The sequence below is a fragment of the Palaemon carinicauda genome, unplaced genomic scaffold, assembly GCF_036898095.1.
Source record: "Palaemon carinicauda isolate YSFRI2023 unplaced genomic scaffold, ASM3689809v2 scaffold1061, whole genome shotgun sequence".
In the NCBI taxonomy this organism is placed as follows: domain Eukaryota; kingdom Metazoa; phylum Arthropoda; class Malacostraca; order Decapoda; family Palaemonidae; genus Palaemon; species Palaemon carinicauda.
The window spans coordinates 34032-43021 of NW_027168551.1; positions in this window are offsets into that span (position 1 = coordinate 34032).

The following is an 8990-nucleotide window of genomic DNA, read 5'->3' on the forward strand; positions in this document are numbered from 1 at the left end:
GTGTAACCTTGTTGTTGGTATGCTAGTTTTAACTAATGTAGCTAGGCCTCTGTCTGTGCCTATCTGTGGTGCGATGTAGGCCTTGTAACCTGGGATTTTTAGTTTCTTTCCTGCTGGAAGATTGGTTTCTTGTAGCAGGATGACATCTACATTCTCAGTTTTGCATACTGCAATTAGGGAGGAGATCTTTGATCTAACACCGGCTGAGTTCCAGTTCAGAACTCTTACTCCATGGTGTAGGTTGAAGAGTATTGTCTTGGGTCCCTAGGGGCAAAGGCAACTGCCTTGACCTCGGAGGATGAAGTGAATGAGGTGGATGGGGTGAGAGTGGATGATGGGATGATGGATGGGGTGAGTGGTATGATAGGTGTGGGGACTGAAGTAGAGGATGTGGAAGGTACGGGTGATTGAGGTGATGGAATGGTAGGTGTGGTTGGTGAGGAGTGAGAAGTGATCTCCTGGATAGCAAGAGAGGGGGATTGGGAGGACTTATTCTTGGAGAGCAAGTCATTTAGGACTTGTTCAATGCTGGCTGCAATTGTCTCAGCATTGATTTTTCCAGTCACGGCCTGTGTGACTAGTTCAGTCAGTTTATGCTTTAGGACCGTGGTCTTTATGAAGATGGTCCTGGGCAGTGGTTTTGGTCCTTCAGTTGGAGCCCTGGAGGTAGATCTGGCTCTGGGTATTGACAATGATCTGGTTCTGGAGTTGGAGTGCCTGCTTAGCTCCTCCTGGGTGTAGAATCTCCTCCTGGGTAGAGGTTTGGGGGCCGCTCTTCCTCTTGATGGGTCCCTTTTGTCTTTGGGGAGGGCAGCAATTACCCTTGCTACCCTTTCAGGGCATCCCCAGGCCATTGCTGTATGCCCTTTCTTGCAATTAGAGCACTTCTTCACAGTGGGTATTCCAGCAGCCTTCTTGTCAATGCACTCCTGTGTGGGGTGCTTAAGGCTGCAGACTGCACAAGTGGGGATCTTTGCTTGGCATTGGTCCTTGTGATGCCCAAACTTCTGGCAGTTGTAGCATCTGAGGGGATCAGGGTAATACTTGTTGACCCTGAAGCTGCCGAAGATGCCTAGATCAACTCTTTGTGGGTGTGGACCCTTAAATGTTACTAGTATGGCTTTGGTAAGGAAGCCTGCCTTGTTCCACATGCGTTCTGCTGCAGTGATGTTAGGTAATTTCACTGCAGCAGAACGCATGCGGAACAAGCCTTTATCCTTATTTAAAATCAAATTGTCAATTTAAAAATAGCATGCACACAAGCCGTTATCCTTATTTAAAATCAAATCTGTCAATTTAAAAATAGCATGCACACAAGCCATTATTCTTAATTAAGATCAAATCTGTCAATTTAAAAATAGCATGCACACAAGCCGTTATCCTTATTTAAAATCAAATCTGTAAATCTAAAAATGGCATGCACACAAGCCGTTATCCTTATTTAAAATCAAATCTGTAAATTTAAAAATAGCATGCACACAAGCCGTTATCCTTATTTAAAATCAAATCTGTAAATTTAAAAATATCATGCACACAAGCCGTTATCCTTATTTAAAATCAAATCTGTCAATTTAAAAATAGCATGCACACAAGCCATTATTCTTAATTAAGATCAAATCTGTCAATTTAAAAATAGCATGCACACAAGCCGTTATCCTTATTTAAAATCAATTAAACTAGTTTAAGTCTCATATTCAAGCAAATTATCATGATGAGTATATTCTCTCTCTCTCTCTCTCTCTCTCTCTCTCTCTCTCTCTCTCTCTCTCTCTCTCTCTCTCTCTCTGGATTGAAATCTCTTCTTCTTCTTCTTCTTAGATTGCCTAGTCCTTTTGACTAGACACGGGCTCTTGCTTACGCAGCCCGTCTGTGGTATGGGGATAGATGTGCTGGGTTAACCTTTATTTTATTAAAAGAGCACAGGATAGGCGATTAGTGGACATCCACCTGGACACGGCCGCAGCCCTGCAGGTCTGACCCTCCTGGCAGCGGGGCCTTGACAATATGTCTGCACCCACGGGTTAGTACAGGCTGCTCTGCCCCTAGAGCGTGGCCTGTTATGGTTCCTGTGAAGCAGGGGCCTTGTTTTACTTATACATTCCCGTATAACTGCCGAGGGTCAGAGTTGGGCTGCTCTGGATGGGGAGGCAAAGTATGGTTGCTGCAACTAGGTGTCTCTTGTTCTACTTATCGGGGGACTGGCCCCTGGAGCCACGAGCGGAAAATTCTTTAGTCGTAGGGAAAGAGGTATAGTAGCAAGTCCCATGGGAGTAGGAGGTCATGGGAAGGAGGGTAAAGGTATTGAGTGGGAGGTAGGAACTTTTGGGGCATACAGTATCCCCTGGAAAATTCTTTAGTCGTAGGGAAAGAGGTATAGTAGCAAGTCCCATGGGAGTAGGAGGTCATGGGAAGGAGGGTACAGGTATTGAGTGGGAGGTAGAAACTTTTGGGGCATACAGTATCCCCTGGAAAATTCTTTAGTCGTAGGGAAAGAGGTATAGTAGCAAGTCCCATGGGAGTAGGAGGTCATGGGAAGGAGGGTACAGGTATTGAGTGGGAGGTAGAAACTTTTGGATCATACAGTATCCCCTGGAAAAAAACACACAGGTATATTAGACAATGTTACATGAGGTCAGGGGTGATAAATCACCTAGGCGGCGGGTACGATGAGAGATAAGCTGTGTATGCAGGGATGTTTTCTAGGATGTTCTTGGTTACTGCTTCTGCTGTAATCGGTGGATGGTTGGGTAGGTCTTGACGAAGGAGCGCAGTGCTGGGGCAGTGGAGGAGATAGTGGTCCAAAGGGTCACCGGCTGGTTGTGCTTCACAGTGTTGGCAAGGGCATACTTCGTCACCGATGATTTGCCAGCAGCATTTATAGCCCAGTCTGAGGCGATGAGTGATGACGGCTATTCTCCTATTTGTGTCCCTTGTGATGCCATGTGGGTCCATATCAGTTACCTGTGTGTACCACCTGGCAGTCATGGAACCTCCCAAGGCTGCGTCGCGTACATCAGACCTAACTCTGAAAAGACAGTTTTGGATTAGTAGATTTTTAATTTGTTTAAGAGATTTACTGAGGCTTACCCCTATGGAGGTGCACTTCAGTGCCTCATTTGCTAGCCTGTCTGCGGCCTCATTCCCCTGAACCCCCACATGACTAGGGATCCAGTTGAGGGTGATTTTGCGACCCCTCTGAGCATGGATCTGTGCTGTAGCTCTGATGGTAGAGAGCAAACGCACGTTCTCTTGTAGTTTATTGTTGGAAATGGCCTGTATCGCTCCTTTGGAGTCGGTATGGATGGTAGTGTCTCCTTGCTTACTCAGAGAGTCAGCAAGCGCCTTGGCTATGGCCACGAGCTCAGTCTGTAGGGTGGAGGCATGATCTGACAACCTCCAGTTGGCAACATAGTTGTTTGAGACGACGGCGGCACCCGTAGCAGGTATGCTCCGGTCCACCGACCCGTCTGTGAAGTAATTGTTATTGGCCCAAGTTTGCCTTACTGCTTGGTTGGCCGCTTGTAACAGTATTTGGGGAGGGCATAAGGCTTTGGTGGAGGGGAGGATAGTGAAATTGGTGGAAATTGGGTCGGGGACCCATGGGGCTGGGGGGATGTACAGATCATGAACGTTGTCCACCCTCAGAACAGAGACGATCTGCTGCGCTCCCATCCTCCTGATTGCTTGCAGAATCCGTCCGGCATATGTGGGGGGGGGGTCTAGATCTTCCTGCAGGTCTAACAAACCTCTCAGTTTGTTGCTGAGGGGAGATGCCCTACCTGCTTTGATGGTCTTGCACACAGTGGCGCAGAGCCTTATATCAACTCTGTTGGCTAATGGCATTAGGCCGGTCTCGGCCCGCAATAGTTGCAGCCTAGTCCACATAGCGGCCCCTGTAATGAGTCTCATACAGTTGTTTTGGATGACCTCCAGAGAGGAAAGCAACCCGGTCTGCAGGCCAGTCAGTGACGGGGCTGCATATTCCACCTGTGAGGCAATAGCCTGCACGTAGAACCTTCTGAGTAGCAGGTGGGAGGCCCCCTTACTTAGGGAGGTGATCCTTTTCATGGCTGCGAACCGGGTTGAGATCCTATGTTTGAGGTACTTGACCTGGCTTGTGGGTGATAGGTGACGGTTTATCATGGTTCCGAAGTACCTATAATCATTAACCCACTCGATAGGAGTGTTGTTAATGATTAGTCTGGGGGGGTCGAAATCATGCTTAACCGCCATGGCCTTGGTTTTTGCCGAGTTGATCTTAAGGCCCAGCTCCCTGCACCCCCCATTAATTATGTCTAGGGCGCTCTGCATCGCTCTGGTCCTGTTCTGTACGAAGTAGGGGCAGACAATACAAATGTCATCCGCATAGATGAACATTTCTATACCCCTAGGTAGGTCCAGGTTGAGGAGGTTTTCAATGAGGAGGTTGAAAAGGAAGGGGCTGAGAATTCCTCCCTGTGGTGTGCCATTTTCCAAGGGAAGAAAGGGTGATGTGGCCCCTTGGAACGATACTCTGGCCTCCCTGTAATGGAGGTATTGTTTAACCCACGATAGGAGATGACCCCTGACCCGCTTCTCTACCAGGGAGAAAAGGATAGCACTGGCGTTGGCGAGTTCATAGGCCTTTTCCAGATCGATAAAGGTGATCAGGGCTTTCCCGTTGTTGACGGTGGCCAGGACATCGACGATGCATTCGTGTGTTCCAATACCTTCTGTGAACCCATATAGCCTGGGATGCAGCTTACCGACTTTCCACTTGAGCCGGTTGAGGACCATCCTCTCCGCAACCTTTTCAGTGCAGCTAATAAGGGCAATAGGCCGGTATGAGTTCTCTTCTTGTGGTTTGGGAATTGGCTGAATGTTCTGTTGGCTCCAGGTGAGTGGTCTACATCTATCACTATACGTCTTATTTATAAGACGAAGGTAGAAAGCCTGTGCTGGAGCCCCCATGTGGCATAGCATACTGTACGTAATGCCGTCGATGCCTGGCGCGGTATTTTTGGTTTTGGCAAGGGCCCTCTCTAGCTCCTCTTTCGTGAAAGGGGAGTCAGTGCTGTCGCCGAAGCCACACGCCGCATTGATCATGGTGGTCCTAATTGGGAGGAGTTCCTCCTGCCTTCGCCTGGTAAGAAGGGGAAGGTTGGTCGACTTAGCACGGTCCGCAAACTCTTGCGCTATTCTGTTGGCCTCGCCAGGAGGATTTGGATGGGCTGTCCTATTGGTACGGGTTTTCCCAACAACTTTGTTGAAGAAACTCCAGATCCTCCTCAGGGAAGTGAAACCGTTCACCTCCGAGCACCACTCTAGCCACTTCTGTTGTTTGACCTCAGCAGCCACTGCCATCGCATGGTCTGTGACATGGATGAGGGTTCTATATAGCTCGTCGGTGCGATGGCGCCGAAAGAGTTTGCGGACTCTGTTGACTCTCTTGTTCATTTCCCTAATCCGTGGGTTGTAGTACCAGGCGTCTTTGTGATTTGACCTAGGGGCTTTCCTGAGGGGCATAGAACCCTTTGCCGCCTTATGGAGCTCGGATATAAACAGGTCCTGGAGGTGATCAATACTTTCCGTGGGGTCTGGCTCGTACCTGCTGGCCCAGTCCATCATGTGGCGTGCGAACAGGTCCCACTTGGCAAGATCTGGGTTCCACCTACGCGGGGGCGGAGGGGGAGGTGGCAGTTTCTCCAACTGGACAGAAAACTGGATGGCAAAGTGGTCACTGGTGAGGACGGGGTGCAGGCCCCAGGAAGAGCTTCGGACTAGGTTGGCGGATACAAGGGTAAGATCGAGACGGCCTCCGTCTCTGTGGGTGGCATAACTTATGTCATTGAGCAATTTGACTGTGGGGAAGTCGTCTAACAGGTTAGCTTGGTGGGCGCCTGTAGGGTTAACTCTCTGCATGGAGTTTAGAAAGGCGTGGTGTGCGTTGAAACCGCCAGCAATAACCGAGGTATCTGTATCTGCGGCTGCGAAAAGGAGTGTGGCATCGATGTTTTTATGTGGAGATTTGTATATGTTATGGATTTTGAGTGTTGTGTTGGCTAAAGTGATTTCAATACTGAGTGTCTCCGCCTCGTGGCAGTCGATGTTATCAATGGCTCTGGATGGTATTGTGTTCTTAACTAGTGTCATTAAACCCCGTGTAGAGTCTGTCCGGTGTGCTCTGTATGTTTTGTAGTCTTTAAAGGAGAAGGTTTGTTGTTCTGTAAGAATTGTCTCTTGTAATAGAATGATATCTGTCTTGTGTATATGTGTCTGAGCCTGCAGGAAGGCGTATTTCTGTCTGATGCCGCAAATGTTCCAGGAAAGGAAGGTTAAGGTGTCCTGTGTTGGTTGTGGCTCCTGTGTATATGTTGTATCCGCGAAATTAAACGGTGGGGTTGCAGAACAGGGACCTTAGGAAGTCACTAGCTGGTTTCCAGCTAGCTAAAATGAACGTTTGAAATATTTCGTTATAGTACTGTGGAATCATTGCCTGTACAATGTTGCAAATTTCTAAAGCGGATTTGTTTAAGTACGCGTCTAGGAACATGCTTACAATCAGTTTACCAAACATTGTCCAGCCTGGACTGCTCAACTCGCTTGCTGGCGCTGCGGGTGTGTGTGCACATTCCGCTGCTTGGTGGGCAGGGGCAGAGTCAGGATTGGAGTGTGTTGGAAAAGTATCCCGTGTCGGTACTGGCTCTCGATTGGAGGAGGGAGGAGAGCTCTCCAGAGAGGGAGGAGGGGGGGGGGGTATATCTTGCACTCTCCTAGTTAGAATTTGGGAAGGGACAGTAACCGGGGGGGACATCTGGGGGGGGGGGGGTTAACCGGAACTGAAGGTTCCCTAGGGGTTGGAGGATTTACTGGTATGTCAGGCTGCTCCGAGGTGGTTGCGGGGGGACCTGGTGGGCCACAGGGGGGGGGAATGATCGGGGTAGGGCTGACTTCGGTGGGGGGGGGAAATTGACGGGGCTGCTGTCTCCCTGAGGGGGGGATGGGGCACTGGTGGAGGAGTGCTTGGCCTGGAAACTTTGCTAACTGATAAAGTGGCTGTCACAGCCGCGTAAGAGGGCTGGGGTATCTTAGCCGCGTGAGAGGGCTGGGATGCTCTGTTGGGAGGGGCTGTGGCAGGTGCCAGAGGGGGTGCCACTTCTTGGGGTCGGAGCTCCTGAGGGGAGTTTCGGGGTTGAGGGGCCCTAGGGACGTTGGAGGCTCTAGGGTGCCTCTGGGTTCTAGGGGGGGGAGGAATCCCCGTTATTTTTTCCCTTACTCTGTCTACTGCCTGCAGCCTGGATGGACACCTACCATTCCAAGCGTGGTGGTCTTGTTTGCAGCTTGGGCACTTGGGTATAACTGTCTCCGTCCTCCTCAGTCTTTTTATGCACTCTTCCGAGTCGTGGGGACCAGAGCAGGCTCCTCAGGTAATGTGCCGGGACCTACATAGCCTTTCGGGGTGCCCGAATGTTTGGCACTTGAAGCACCTGGTTGGTTCAGGTATGTAAGGCACTAGGCGGTATGTGCCCCACTTGCCTAGATCGAGCCACTCTGGGGTATCCTTCAGGACCCAGCATTTGACTTTGTATGCCGGTTCTTTTGCCCTCGTTTGGAATCTGTGGGTTCTAACAATTTTTGGGTGATCATCAATGATATCCGTTCCCATTGTCGGGGGGAATCCTCGCAGCACTTTGATTGCATCATGTCCTCCTTTGCTGATTTCCTCAAATTGTGGCACTCCACGGAGGACATTTTCAGCTTCGTCATTGAGGGGGGAAACTATAAGGTCTGTCTTGTCGTACTGGCTAACTGAAAAGCTTAATTCTGGGTGTTTGGTCTCAAACTCCCGTACATATTTATATGCATCTTTTACCTGGGTTTTTCTGACCCGGAGGGTTGATCTATTTTCACTGTTGGGTTTAGGGTTAACCCTTTTTTTCCTCTTAGTCTGGGTTATAAAGCCCTCCTGGGAGGCAAAGAGGTCCTCTTCCGACACATTTCCTGTTGCCTGTGTCTTATTTTCATTTGATGTCACTCTGTTTTCTAATATTTTGCTACGGGCACTGACACTGGCACTGGCACTGTCACTGGTACCGACACCGACACCGGCACTGTCACTGGCACTAACACCGACACCGGCACTGACACCGGCACTGTCACTGGCACTGACACCGACACTGGCACCGTCACTAGCACTGACTGACACCAGCACTGGCACTGGCACTGGCACTGACACCGACACTGGCACTGTCACTAGCACTGGCCCTGACACTGGCCCTGACACCGGCAATGACACTGGTACTGGCACTGGCACTGTCACTGGCACCGACACTGTCACTGGCACTGACACCGACACCGGCACTGACACTGGCACTGGCACCGTCACTGGCACTGACACCGACATCGGCACCGACTCTGGCACTGTCATTAGCACTGACTCTGACACCAGCACTGACACTGGCACTGGCATTGGCACTGACACCGACACTGGCTCTGTCACCAGCACTGGCACTGACACTGGCACTGTCACCAGCACTGGCCCTGACACTGGCCCTGACACCGGCACTGACACTGGTACTGGCACTGGCACTGTCACTGGCACCGACACCGACACTGTCACTCACTTCCCTGCAGCTTGTGGTGGGAATACCAGAAGGATGTCCCCTACCTTCTATAGGTCTTCTTCGGGAATTGCACTCTTTAAACGGGTCGTTTGCTGATTGGTTCTCGTGAGCAGATAACTCCGCCCACAGCCTTTTAGAAATCCAATCAGCGTGGATAACTCCGCCCCTTTTCTTGAAGGGAACCAATCAGAGCAGGTAGGAGGTGGAGTCATCCTTATAAGCCTAGACTAGGTCAATACCTTCTAAAATTAAATGAAAATTACTATAAAAAAGAGATATAAGATCAGAAGTTACTGACATAAATCCGGCTAATTTTCCCGGGGGGAATTTCAGACAGGGGGGAAAAAATTCCTGCTACACCGGATCGCTATGAACGCAACAAAAAAG